Genomic DNA, 11,743 nt, shown 5'->3' with positions numbered 1-11,743 from the left:
TCTACATAGATGGGTTGGATGTTTTTGTTGATTCCTTTGGCTAGCTGAAGACCATGGTGTCTATTGTTCGCTTCCATGGTGTCTATTGTTTTTTATGGTAATGATGTATTTCTATCACACACTCTAGAGGAGCTATAATACCATTTAAATACCTTACAAAAGGTTTGCCAATATAGAGGCCTCACAAATAATATTGGTATAACCAAATAACGTACACATGGGGGTAAGATGAAGAAGAGGCTGATGCGTGGCGGAAGAGGTTGATGAGGGTCATGACACGCTTGATGTAGGTTCAAACAAAGGCACACCTTTTTCATTCCATTGCCATAACAACAATTTAAGGTGTGTCATTTTGAGGTTTGGACATCCCTCAACCAAAGTGGAGCCAAATAAAGAGACTACAAATAATGAAGCTCTTCACCTTATTGGCAATAAGCTCTCTATCCCACATCACATTGAGTTAGTTTGCTACATATTCAAAAGATTCATAACATTGGAGACACGGGGTAGATAAAGGTTACCATGGCAAGCCCTATCTTCTACACCATTAGTTGCTTAGGGTAACACAGAGCTCGTGCGTCGGGCAGTGAGACCATCCTAGAGGGCTCTGAGGAGCAAGCAGAGTTGGAGTGGACCGAGATAGAGTTTGAGTAGCTACAGGCGTCGCTAGTCTTTTTTGTTTGATTCCAAGGAATATACCCAATAAATGTGTCCACCCCAACCCCAGGGACAAGAAATAAATCGTCGAGCATGTGTAGAAACCATAGGAATAAGGGGTTGTTGCGTGGCCACCTTCCATTATGGAACTAGTCGTCACCCCAACCAAAAGAAGAACACTTGCATGTAGTAGAGGAGCAGAGATTGCGAAGCGAAGCGCATAGTTGCGGGAAGTGATGGAGAGTGGAATTGCATTGTGTGTGAGCTTGGTTGTAGAGAAGAGAGTCGTGAGGGAGCCAAGGTGTTTCGTGGTGAAGCAGCTCTGAGAAAGCTTGCTATTGAGTTTTGTTCTCTTTTGAAAAGAAGGCGATGTGTGATTTGCTTGAGTAGATTTGGGCATGCCCAGAGTATAGGTTGCATAGATGATAGAGGGTCTTGTAGGAGGTTGGTTCCCTAGGACCTCTGAAGCTGCAACTCTGTTGGAACTTGGGCCAGCTCAAAGCCTTATTTAACAATTCTCTGTGGTATTTGTTGGTGGAAGCATGCAGAGCGGAGCTACAGCTCTTGTTGTTGTTGTTGGTCTTGTGGAATTGAAGATACAGGATTGTGTGGAGGTCCCTTGGTTCCATGATGTTTTCTCTTATTTGTTCAATCCCCAAATCTTAGGGTTGTTGAGATTGGCTCAGTTTTATATATACACAGAAGGTCTAATTGTGTTGGATTGATAAAATCTTATGTTTTGGTTTTAGCTGTGTTGTCTTGATGGAGTTTGTTGAAAAGAACCAATTGTGAGTGAAGAGTTGAATTGTGTTGAATCAAAGTTGTCAGATAGCTTTGTTTTTGAGTCAATAGGGTCTGACAGTTTCATATGTTGATCACCTAGAGTCAGTTGTCAGTTGTGTGTCTTGATAGGTCAGCTGATGTTGAAGTGTTGGTATGGTCTTGTTTGACACTTGTGAAGTCTAGGCTGACATTCAGGAACTAGTCAAAAGTCAGTCTGATAGGTTGGGCATTGCTAGTGGTCAAGGTGTCAGCTGAGAAGTGTGTCAGGTCAAAAGGGTCTCAGCACCGAGATCAATTGAATATCAGAAGGAATCAATGGAGGATATTCAACGGTAGATCTAGTTTATCTGGGTTGGAGAGGAGATTTTGAGGAGTGTCAGTCAGCTCTTAGCAGTGTGGCAGAATTGAAGGGAAGGTGTTCCAGAGTCAGAAGGGTGTCAGTTGCTGTCAGCTATGAGTGTAGGGAGTTGAGTTCAGGTGGGCTCTGAAGTTTTTAAGGGATTGGAGGTGACAGCGGACATTGAGGGTTGAAATTTGACTCAGGACTGAGTCGGCTGAAGTAGATAGGTGGCTGAGTTCCCAGTCAGTAGGTAGTCAGTAGGGGAGAGTTGACAGGCTCTATAGAGTCCAAAAGCAGGTTCTTGAAGATACCTGATACTGGAGGAACCTTGAGGAAGCTAGGTGGATGTATTTCAGACTGGGGTCGGTCATCAGCCAGTGTTTGATTCGAAATTTTAGTCAGCAAGGTGCCAGTTTGTGGTCAGCTAAGGTTAGTTGAAGGCTTGGGAGTGAAGACTAGGGTCATTAGAAGTCAAGATGGACCTGGGAGGACGGCTGCTAGAGTCAGATGTATAGTTTGAAGAGGTTGGATTGTGCTCAGGTATCCGCCTGTGTAAGGTAAGAATCATGGGATATTAGCTGAGTGGACTAGTGCTTTCTTTTGTGTTTTTTGTTGGTGTTGTGTTGTTGGTGGTTGTTCCCTCCTCGTGGTTGTGTGTTTGGACGGGCTATAAGGGTATGTCTCCTCGAGACATCATTGTTTTGGTGCCCCCACTGAGTAGGGCTTTGAAGCACCCTTCAATCTATTTATAGGTCTAAAAATTTTCAATAGAGAAGATGGCAGCCATGATGACATATCCGGTGTTCCATGGTCATGCTAGAGAGGATCTAGAGGAGTTTTTGGTAGGAATGGAATTGGTAGCTTTTACCTTTGGGAAGGATAGAGATGAGGATAAGTTGACATTGCTGTCTATGTTGTTAAAGGGAGATGCCAAAATGTGGCTGCAGACATGGAGAACTCAGCTAAATCAAGGTCAGGCATATGAAGACATCAAAGTGGCTTTCGTGCAGCATTATAAGCAGGGTGAATCCCAGATGCTCTATGGCAGGAAATTCAGACGTTAAAGCATAACCTGTCTGATGTGTTTGATAGATTTGTGGACCATTTTGAAGATATGTGGGGAAGATGGGGCACTTGCTTGGAAACAGATCACCCGTCTGTTCTTCTTAAGAAGGATATGTTTATCCAGTCCCTTCATGCAGATCTGAAGGAGAAAGTGGAGCTGCGGAACCTTTGAAGAAGCCTTGAGAATTGGCATAGAGGATGATAGTTTTTTTTGTGCCCAAGGAATATTCCCAATAAATGTGTCCACCCCAACCCTAGGGATAAGAAATAAATCATTTAGAAATTTGGTTATGTTTTGTCCCGGGTACCAGGGGAAAGCCGGCGCTTCAAGCAAAATTCAAGGTAGTCACACCACTTACACACCCAATATGAAATTACCTTTTTCACAGATTCAATTCAGCTGTCTTTAAAGCAAAACTAAAATGAGATCATAGTATTTAGATCATAATCCTCCAAAATATCCAGTCCATTTTTAAATCATTTTCTCCTTGGCGTCCCTATGGCATCATCGGCAACTAGAATGCTCACCACCTACTCACTCAGGGGCCTTTTCAATAGTCCCTAGCCCATAGTACCTAGGAATATAATCACATAAAATCCAGATGGACTCTCCGTTGAAGATCAGCTAGATCAATCAACAAGATCCATGTAAAAGAGCCACTCATCTGTTGAAGATCACCAAGGCCAATCAACCAGATCCATGTTCGTGTTCAGAAAACAACTCCAACTCATTTTCTTTCTTGACGCATGCATGGGTATCTTCGGCGACCCAGAGCCCGAGCACTGTATGGTTAGCATCCTCTAGGCTTTTTTGCAGGTCACCTAGCGCTTCACTCATAGGCCGCTTCCTTGGTCCCTCATCCACCGTACCGAAAGCTCACCATTTTAATCGAACCGAGGTTGGTCAAGACCTCGGTCGACCTTGCCACGCGAGACGTCCTTCATTGACTCTCCATCAGCTGTTGCAAACTTTTCACTTAGGTTCTCACGACCTTATTCGACAAGATAATAAAAAATGCTTCCCCAACATTCTTAACATAAAACAGTCTTTAAAAAAACAGGTTTCATAGACAAATATAGTTTCCAGCAACTCATCTTTCCACATCGTTCCACATCATTTCTCATTATTCCACATTCTTCTACATTATTTTACATCTCACATTCCACATCCATTCCCATAGTCCTACATCCATTCACATCCATTCAGATCCATTCACATCACATCACATCCATTCACATCCATTCACATCATATCACAGCCATTCACATCCATTCACATCCACTCACATCACATCACATCCATTTACATCCATTCAGATCCATTCACATCACATCACATCCATTCACATCACATCACATCACATCACATCCATTCAGATCCATTCACATCACATTACATCCATTCATATCTATTCACATGCATTCACATCCACTCACATATCACATTTATTTATATCCATTCAGATCCATTCACATCACATCACATCCATTTACATCACATCACATTACATCCGTTCACATCCATTCACATCCATTCACATTCACATCCATTCACATCCATTCACATCCACTCACATCATATCATATCCATTTACATCCATTCAGATCCATTCACATCACATCACGTCCATTCACATTCATTCACATCACATCACATCCATTCACATCCATTCAGATCCATTCACATCACATCACATCACATCACATCCATTCAGATCCATTCAGATCCATTCACATCCATTCACGTCCATTCACATTCATTCACATCACATCACATCCATTCACATCCATTCAGATCCATTCACATCACATCACATCACATCCATTCAGATCCATTCACATCCATTCACATCACTTTACATCCATTCTCAATCCATTCTCATCCATTCACATCTATTCACATCCATTCACATCCATTCACATCCACTCACATATCACATCTATTCACATCCATTCACATCCACTCACATATCACATCTACTTACATCCATTCAGATCCATTCACATGACATCACATCATATCACATCTACTTACATCCATTCAGATCCATTCACATGACATCACATCCATTCAGATCCATTCACATCAAATTATATCCATTCACATCCATTCTCATCCATTCACATCTATTCACATCTATTTATATCCATTCACATCTATTCACATCCATTCACATCCACTCACATCATATCACATCCACTCACATCATATCATATCCATTTATATCCATTCAGATTCATTCACATCCATTCACTCAGGTTGAAAGTACAATTACTCTACTTTCGATATTGATAGAGCTTTTCTAAGTTTTCGTCAATTACTTGGCTTAGTTAAAGGTAACTTTTTCTCGATTCCATTAAATCCAAGTATCAAGTGTTGTTGAAGGCTTAAAAAGAAAAAATAAATTTTATCAGAACTTTATAATAAAAACTCAGAAAGAGCATTTACGTATTGTGTTTTTATTCCTTAAGCTTCATTAATGAAGGCTTTTAATCGATGAATTGGATTTTATAGATGGATGTCCCATGTTTAAATCTAAATTTTCGTTCACTTTTTGGATCCTTGATCCTAGGAATTTCAGATTCTTTTTCCAGGGAATCTAGGAATAAATCAGTCATACATTCATTTAACTAAGCGTGTTTCTGGTCTTTTTCTGGGAAGCCCTTTTCCCGTTCAGAAAGTACTCCAAAATTCTATTTTCCAAGAATCTAGAAGTATACTTCGAATTTTCAAAGGTTGAATGATGAATATTTTCTTATTCTTTCTTAAATTTCTCAAAATAAGATATACTCAATATTGTTCTTTTTGAATAAAAGATTCATGGGATTTACAAAATCATTTATATCCATATTTTTTCTTTCAGTATAAACACTAATCAAATTATTTAAATGAATCATTTTCATAATTCTCATAAATTGAATGATTCTAGAAAAAAAATGTGCATAACTTTCTTTATTTTTCTATTAATTGGATAATGCTTAAAACTCCTTTTTGCATAAAATTTATTATGCATGTAAAAATAGATATAACAAAAATTTCTCTTCTCTATTTAATTAATTATGCATAAATTCTATAAAATATTTTTTCATAAAAATTATAAAAATCATTCTTTTAGCATAGGAATATCTATGCCTAGAATATGATAGGAATTCCTCTTTTTGTATTATTAAAATTATGCATAAAAATAAGATTTATCTCTTTTCTGAAAAATTTTACCATAGCTTCGGTGTAATTACTGAGTATGTTCAATTTTTCATTTTAAAATGAATACTTGTAATGGAAATATGATAGGAACTCTTATTTAGACTAAAATTAAATTATGCATACATAACATAATTATAAGTATAATTATGAATAAATCTCTTGATTATTCTAAAATAACCATTCCTCATTTCTAAAAATGTTAGCATAACCCTCTTTTAATTTAGAATGAGTTGATATGATTTTTCTTCCTCATAATCTAGCTAAAAAGAATTAACCATCATTTTTACTAGATTAAAAATCATGAAAATATCTAATCTCTTTCTCTAGCTTATCAAGCCTAGAGTTTTGATTAAAATAAAGAGATTATCATTGAGAATCATCCTTCTAACAAGGATCTAATCATAAAGATGATTAATCCTTTCAAAAGAGAGATTTTCTTAAAGGAAATATTATAATTAAGCATAAAGACTAGCATTAATCTAATTAAATATTATGAATCATTGAAAAACTTGATTTCAAGAGAAAACCATTCCATTGAAAGCTTCTCAAGATTTAGAGGGGTTAAGAAGAAGAAAATCATTGAGAGGAATAGAAAAAATCATTAAATTAGAGCTTATCCTTGATTTGGCTTGATTCTTTGGATAGAAGTGAAGCCCTCAAGAGCAAGTCCTTGGCCACCAAGAGGGAGAGGTAATCTCCAAGAGAGGATGGAGAATAAAGAAGCTCCAAAGCTCTCAATAGAAGAGGCAAATAGAAGGATCATAGAAATTACACTAAAAATGAAGATAATACTGGCATGTAATTACTCAAAGATGAAAATACAAAGGAATGAGGGTCTATTTATAGGTGACGGAGGTCACTAATCAAGTCTAGCTGGGTTCTAGAGGTTTCTAGCTTCAGTTTAACCCAATTTGGATTCGTTTGGCTCTCTTTTTGATCCAGTTTGCATCGAGAGAGGAGAGATAAAAATGTCTCATTTTTTTGAATTAAAAAATATCAAGCAATGATGGTAAAAATGGTGCCTACGTTAAGGGGCTCTCCCTCCTTACTGAGGTGTCAAAAATTCATCATTTTACTTAAAATATCTCAATTTTTAAACTAATAAACCCAGTACTCAGTCAACTCTTCATCTTATGTGAGCATTTACTCATTTTTGGAACATTTTCTTTTATTCATTGTAGTTTTGTCATCCCAATTCTTGGATTAATCCTATTGGCCCTTTGGAACCTTATTTGGACCTTAATAAAAAATTTCTAAAAATGTGGATCCTTATGCTAAGGTCTCTAATACACATATTCAATTAATTCCTAATGCACATTGGAAAATTCATTTTGAACTTCTGTTTCAGGGGAATTCATCTTAGATATTAGGAGAAATTTTGTATTAAGAAATATCTCAATTTTGAATTATCTCTCTCTAGAATATTATCTCTCTAGGCATAATATTTTCTTGCATTCTGAAATAGGGGATGATTACAGAGACTGAAGGGAAGGTTCTTGCACCTTTATATCTCAAAATCTGGAGGGAGGAATCTTACATCCTACCCTACTTAAAAAACACGAGATGTCCTCATCTCGCAAAACTGGAGAATAATCTCTTTCATCACTTTTTTCTTCTATCACTTCCAGCATTACTGCCCTGGAAGTGGACGGCTGGTTTGGGAACCTCTCTTTGATTTTTCGAATTCTTAGATTGAGGTCTTGCATTACTTTGCATTGAAGTTGAGAGTCGGTTAGGGGGTCTACCTCTGAGGTTTCCTTGATTTTGTCGGAAAGGACCTTGATTACTCTGGAAAGGAAGGAGCTGGAATTTGAAATCTTGGTCCCTGGCTTCCTTGTCCTGGAAACCTTGATCCAAAAGGAGTTGGGCAATCCATACTGCGATGACCGTATCCTTGGAAGTTAAAGCATTTAACTTCTTTGTTCAAGGGTGGAACTTCTGAAGTTGAATTCTAAGAGATTGTGTTCCGGAAAAAAGACCTTTCTTCCATTCTGGAACTTACCATATCTTGAGTTTGACCTGTTGTCTCTTAGGAGGTGGAAAGTTGGAGTCACCTTCCGGAGCTAGGAATCTTTTGAAAGATGATGGTGCTGGTTTCGGCGGGACCTTGACAACAAAAGCTTTGGCAAAATCCTTCGTCATCCGTACTGCTTGAGCCATGAAAACTGGCTTGGCATTCTTCACCAGGGTATTTAAGGGTTCGTTCATTCCCCAAATGAACTTGGCCATCAGCTGTTCTTCATCAGCGGTGGTGTGTATTTGAGGAGGAGGGCGAACGCCTAGTGAAATTCCACTATGGTTCGGCTTCCCTGGGTTAGCTCCAGGAATTCATTCATCTTAGTTTCCAGGAAGCCGAGAGGACAGAATCTCTTCCTTAGGTAAGCTTTGAGATCATTCCATGTTTGGGTGCTCCGATCCAAACGGTTTGTCTCACAGTGGTTCCTCCACGCTACCCTAGCTGTTTCTACCATCTTCAACCTGGCAAGAGCCACTTTACTTTTCTCATTATATCCAGTGACATCGAAGTATTCTTCCATGGCTTCCATCCAGTTCTCTAATGTTTCTCCCAAGTGCTCTCCTTCACCTTTAAAAAGGTCCAGGCTGAGATCTATGAAGAGCTTTGCAAACATCTGGATCGAGCTCTTTCTCATCGAATTGGGGGTTAACATTCCTACCATGACGACCTCGATCCATGATCCTATCAATATTAAGTTTCTTTTTCCAATTTAACCAAGACGCTTAGGTGAAAAGACCACTTTATTTATAATTCAAATCCAGCTTTAGATCCAACTGATTCTGGGATTCCTTTTGGTCAACCCTCACAGAATCCCGGGATAAAGATCCCTTCTACAAGAAGAACATACAGAACTCATTATCAGAAAATAGTTTATTCATATTCTTAACACAATAATGGTCCATCAGACCAGAAATTCTATCTAAACATTCCCCGTGGGAATTTCGGTTATACAGGTTCTCAATTTGTCATTTCTTAATTATGTCCATTGGGTCAAAGGTCAACTGCGAACAATCTGTCAGCACAATCCACTAATCTCATAGTGATTTGTTGAAAGTCTTAATCCTCTTCCAGATTACTAACATCATCACTGGGATTCTCTCCATTCATTCTCATCATGATTTTATTCAACTCATCTACTTTCAACCTGAATTCAGAAATTATTATCTTTCAATCAGAATCCAAATCAATTCATTAATTCTCAACCAGAATTCTAAAATCATATCAACCAACATCCGAAATCATCATCTAGGATAGCATTTTTCCTTATAACTTCAAGGTCTTAGATTCACTCGTATATATATTTTTAGTAAAGAGCTGCAGTTATACCCACGGTATATACGGGTAATAACGGTCCTTGGAGCTATAAGGTAAATACCATCATATCTAGGCCTCAAGTAAGTTAGGGATTCCACACAATTGCGGTACTTCCATTTGAAGACCCAATTTTCAATTTATGAATCTTCATTCTGAATATCAATTTGTATGAATTTCATCACACAATTACAATCTTTTATTGGTAACTCATAAATTTTTGACATTTCTTGCTTCTTGGTTGATCAATTTCAACTAATTCGCTCTGATACCAGTTGAAAGATCCCTGCCCCCTTTGCGCATTGAATTCTGGGGTGCTCAGCAGAAGTAGCAACTTCTTGCACACAGGGCAGAGCCTCCCACTCAGGGCCTCGCCCACGAATGTCCGGACAAGAGACTAATCCCTTGGTTCTTTGAAAACCGAGCCCGAAAAAAACTTCCCTCGCCCAAAAAGCATAGGTGATTCCTCCTAGGAGAATTATTCTAACGTAGTCAAAGGCCTTAACTTCTCTTTTATTCCGATCAAACCCGCGGATCACATGGCTGGATCAAGGGAGGACCTTGCACTTGGTGGATTATAGAGACCAACGCTTTTTTCCTCATCAAAGAGGCATAGCCGTTGATTCTTTTCCATAGAACAAGGATTATCCGTGATTTACTTTAACTATCGTAACTTGAACAAAATTGAATTTTAATTATATTAGAGATCCATTAGTCTAGCAATCCCATGGGACTCTTTTCATGCACAACAGGTGGAAGAATGGCTCTAGGGCCATTCTTGCATGACCCCAAGGCCTCTATAAAAAAAATCCTTTTTATGCATCTATTTATGCATAAAATCAAATTTAATAGTAATACCACTTTTAAAATAAAAGAATTTATTTATGCATAAAAATCAATTTTTATAAGAGTAAGGCTTTTATAATAAAAAAATTCCTTTATGCATCTTCTATGCATAGAAATCAAATTTAATCAGAATAACACTTTTGCAATAAAAAAATTTCCTTAGATCAATAGATCTTAGAGTGGCTTGCACACTTACTCATTTTTCAATTGTGGGTATCTTGTACACATCAAGGCGGAGCTAATCATTGGAGAAATAAATCAATTTTGTCAGCATTTGTCCACTTTTCATGGATTTCTCTACGATCCGCCTGTCTGCACTGTTCTCTATCTGTATGCCAAATTGGGCCAAGCCCTTTTGTGAGCACTTTAGTGCATGCCTTAGGAGTCTACAACTCAAAGCTTGTTGGATTTCAATGAAAAGACCAATAAAATTTTGGTATAATTCATTATTTGCCTATTAATCTCATCAAGACCACCCAATGTATACAAAAAGCCCCATCAAGAAGTGCTCTTATAAGCTCTATGCTCACAAGCTTGCTAATCATAGTTTTTGGACATTAATCTTATCATTAAGCTATAATTAACAGTAATTGAGGATAGTTGTAAAATTGGAACTGTCTTGCATCAAGAAGTGGTCACTTGAATTCAAATCTCTTTTTTATTGAGATTAGACACTAACCTTGAGTAGTACTCAAGTGTTAAGACCTCTCCACCCTAGAATGACTGCATCATTTGTACTTGATAAGTTCAAAGGGGAGTCCATCCACACTTGGCAAGTTAAAGTCAAATTTATGTTAATGAAGGATGGGCTATGGTGCATGTAAATGGAAGGGAAGAATTTCCGGAGGATGAAGGGCATGAAAAGAACAAATGGTTAAGCCAGAATGAAAAGTAATTAGCTATCATTGCATTAGGATTGGGAGATGGATTTATCCATCACATTGCATCACAACATATATCTAACGGTTCTTGGGATGATCTAGAGAAAGTTTTTGGAGCAAAGAAAAAGAATTCAAAAATAAGCTTGAAAATACAATTCTTTAGCTTGGACATTAAGGATATTGAATCACTTCAGCACACCTTAACAAAATGAAGAGTATAGCTCAACAATTGGCTGGCATTGGGGCACCAATAGAAGAAGAGGATGCCATAGACATATTGTTAAAAAACATGACACTTAAGGAGTATGGGCTCTTAATGCCTACCTTGAAGAACCTCCCAGATCTAACCATTGTAGGAGTGGAAGTAGCACTCATAGAAGAAGAGAAATGGATATGAGGGAAGATAATTCAAGTTACATCAAGTGAAGAGAAAGCACTCTTCTCAAGAGGACCAGACCAAGGACTAGAGAAGGACCAAGGACCAAGATAATTTGTCATCATTGTGGCAAAATTGGTCACATAGCAAAAGGATTGCTAGCATAAAAAGAGAGCCGAAGAAGCCAATGTAATGTCAAAGAAGGAAAACAGTGATGAGGCCTTGCAGGATGAAGGCAAGGCAGATCATCTCTTCTAGATGA

This window comes from Cibotium barometz, chromosome 37 (assembly GCF_041138505.1).
Source record: "Cibotium barometz isolate CiBa-2024 chromosome 37, ASM4113850v1, whole genome shotgun sequence".
NCBI lineage: Eukaryota > Viridiplantae > Streptophyta > Polypodiopsida > Cyatheales > Cibotiaceae > Cibotium > Cibotium barometz.
The sequence above is the reverse complement of the archived record's forward strand: the minus strand, read 5'-3'. Positions refer to the sequence as shown.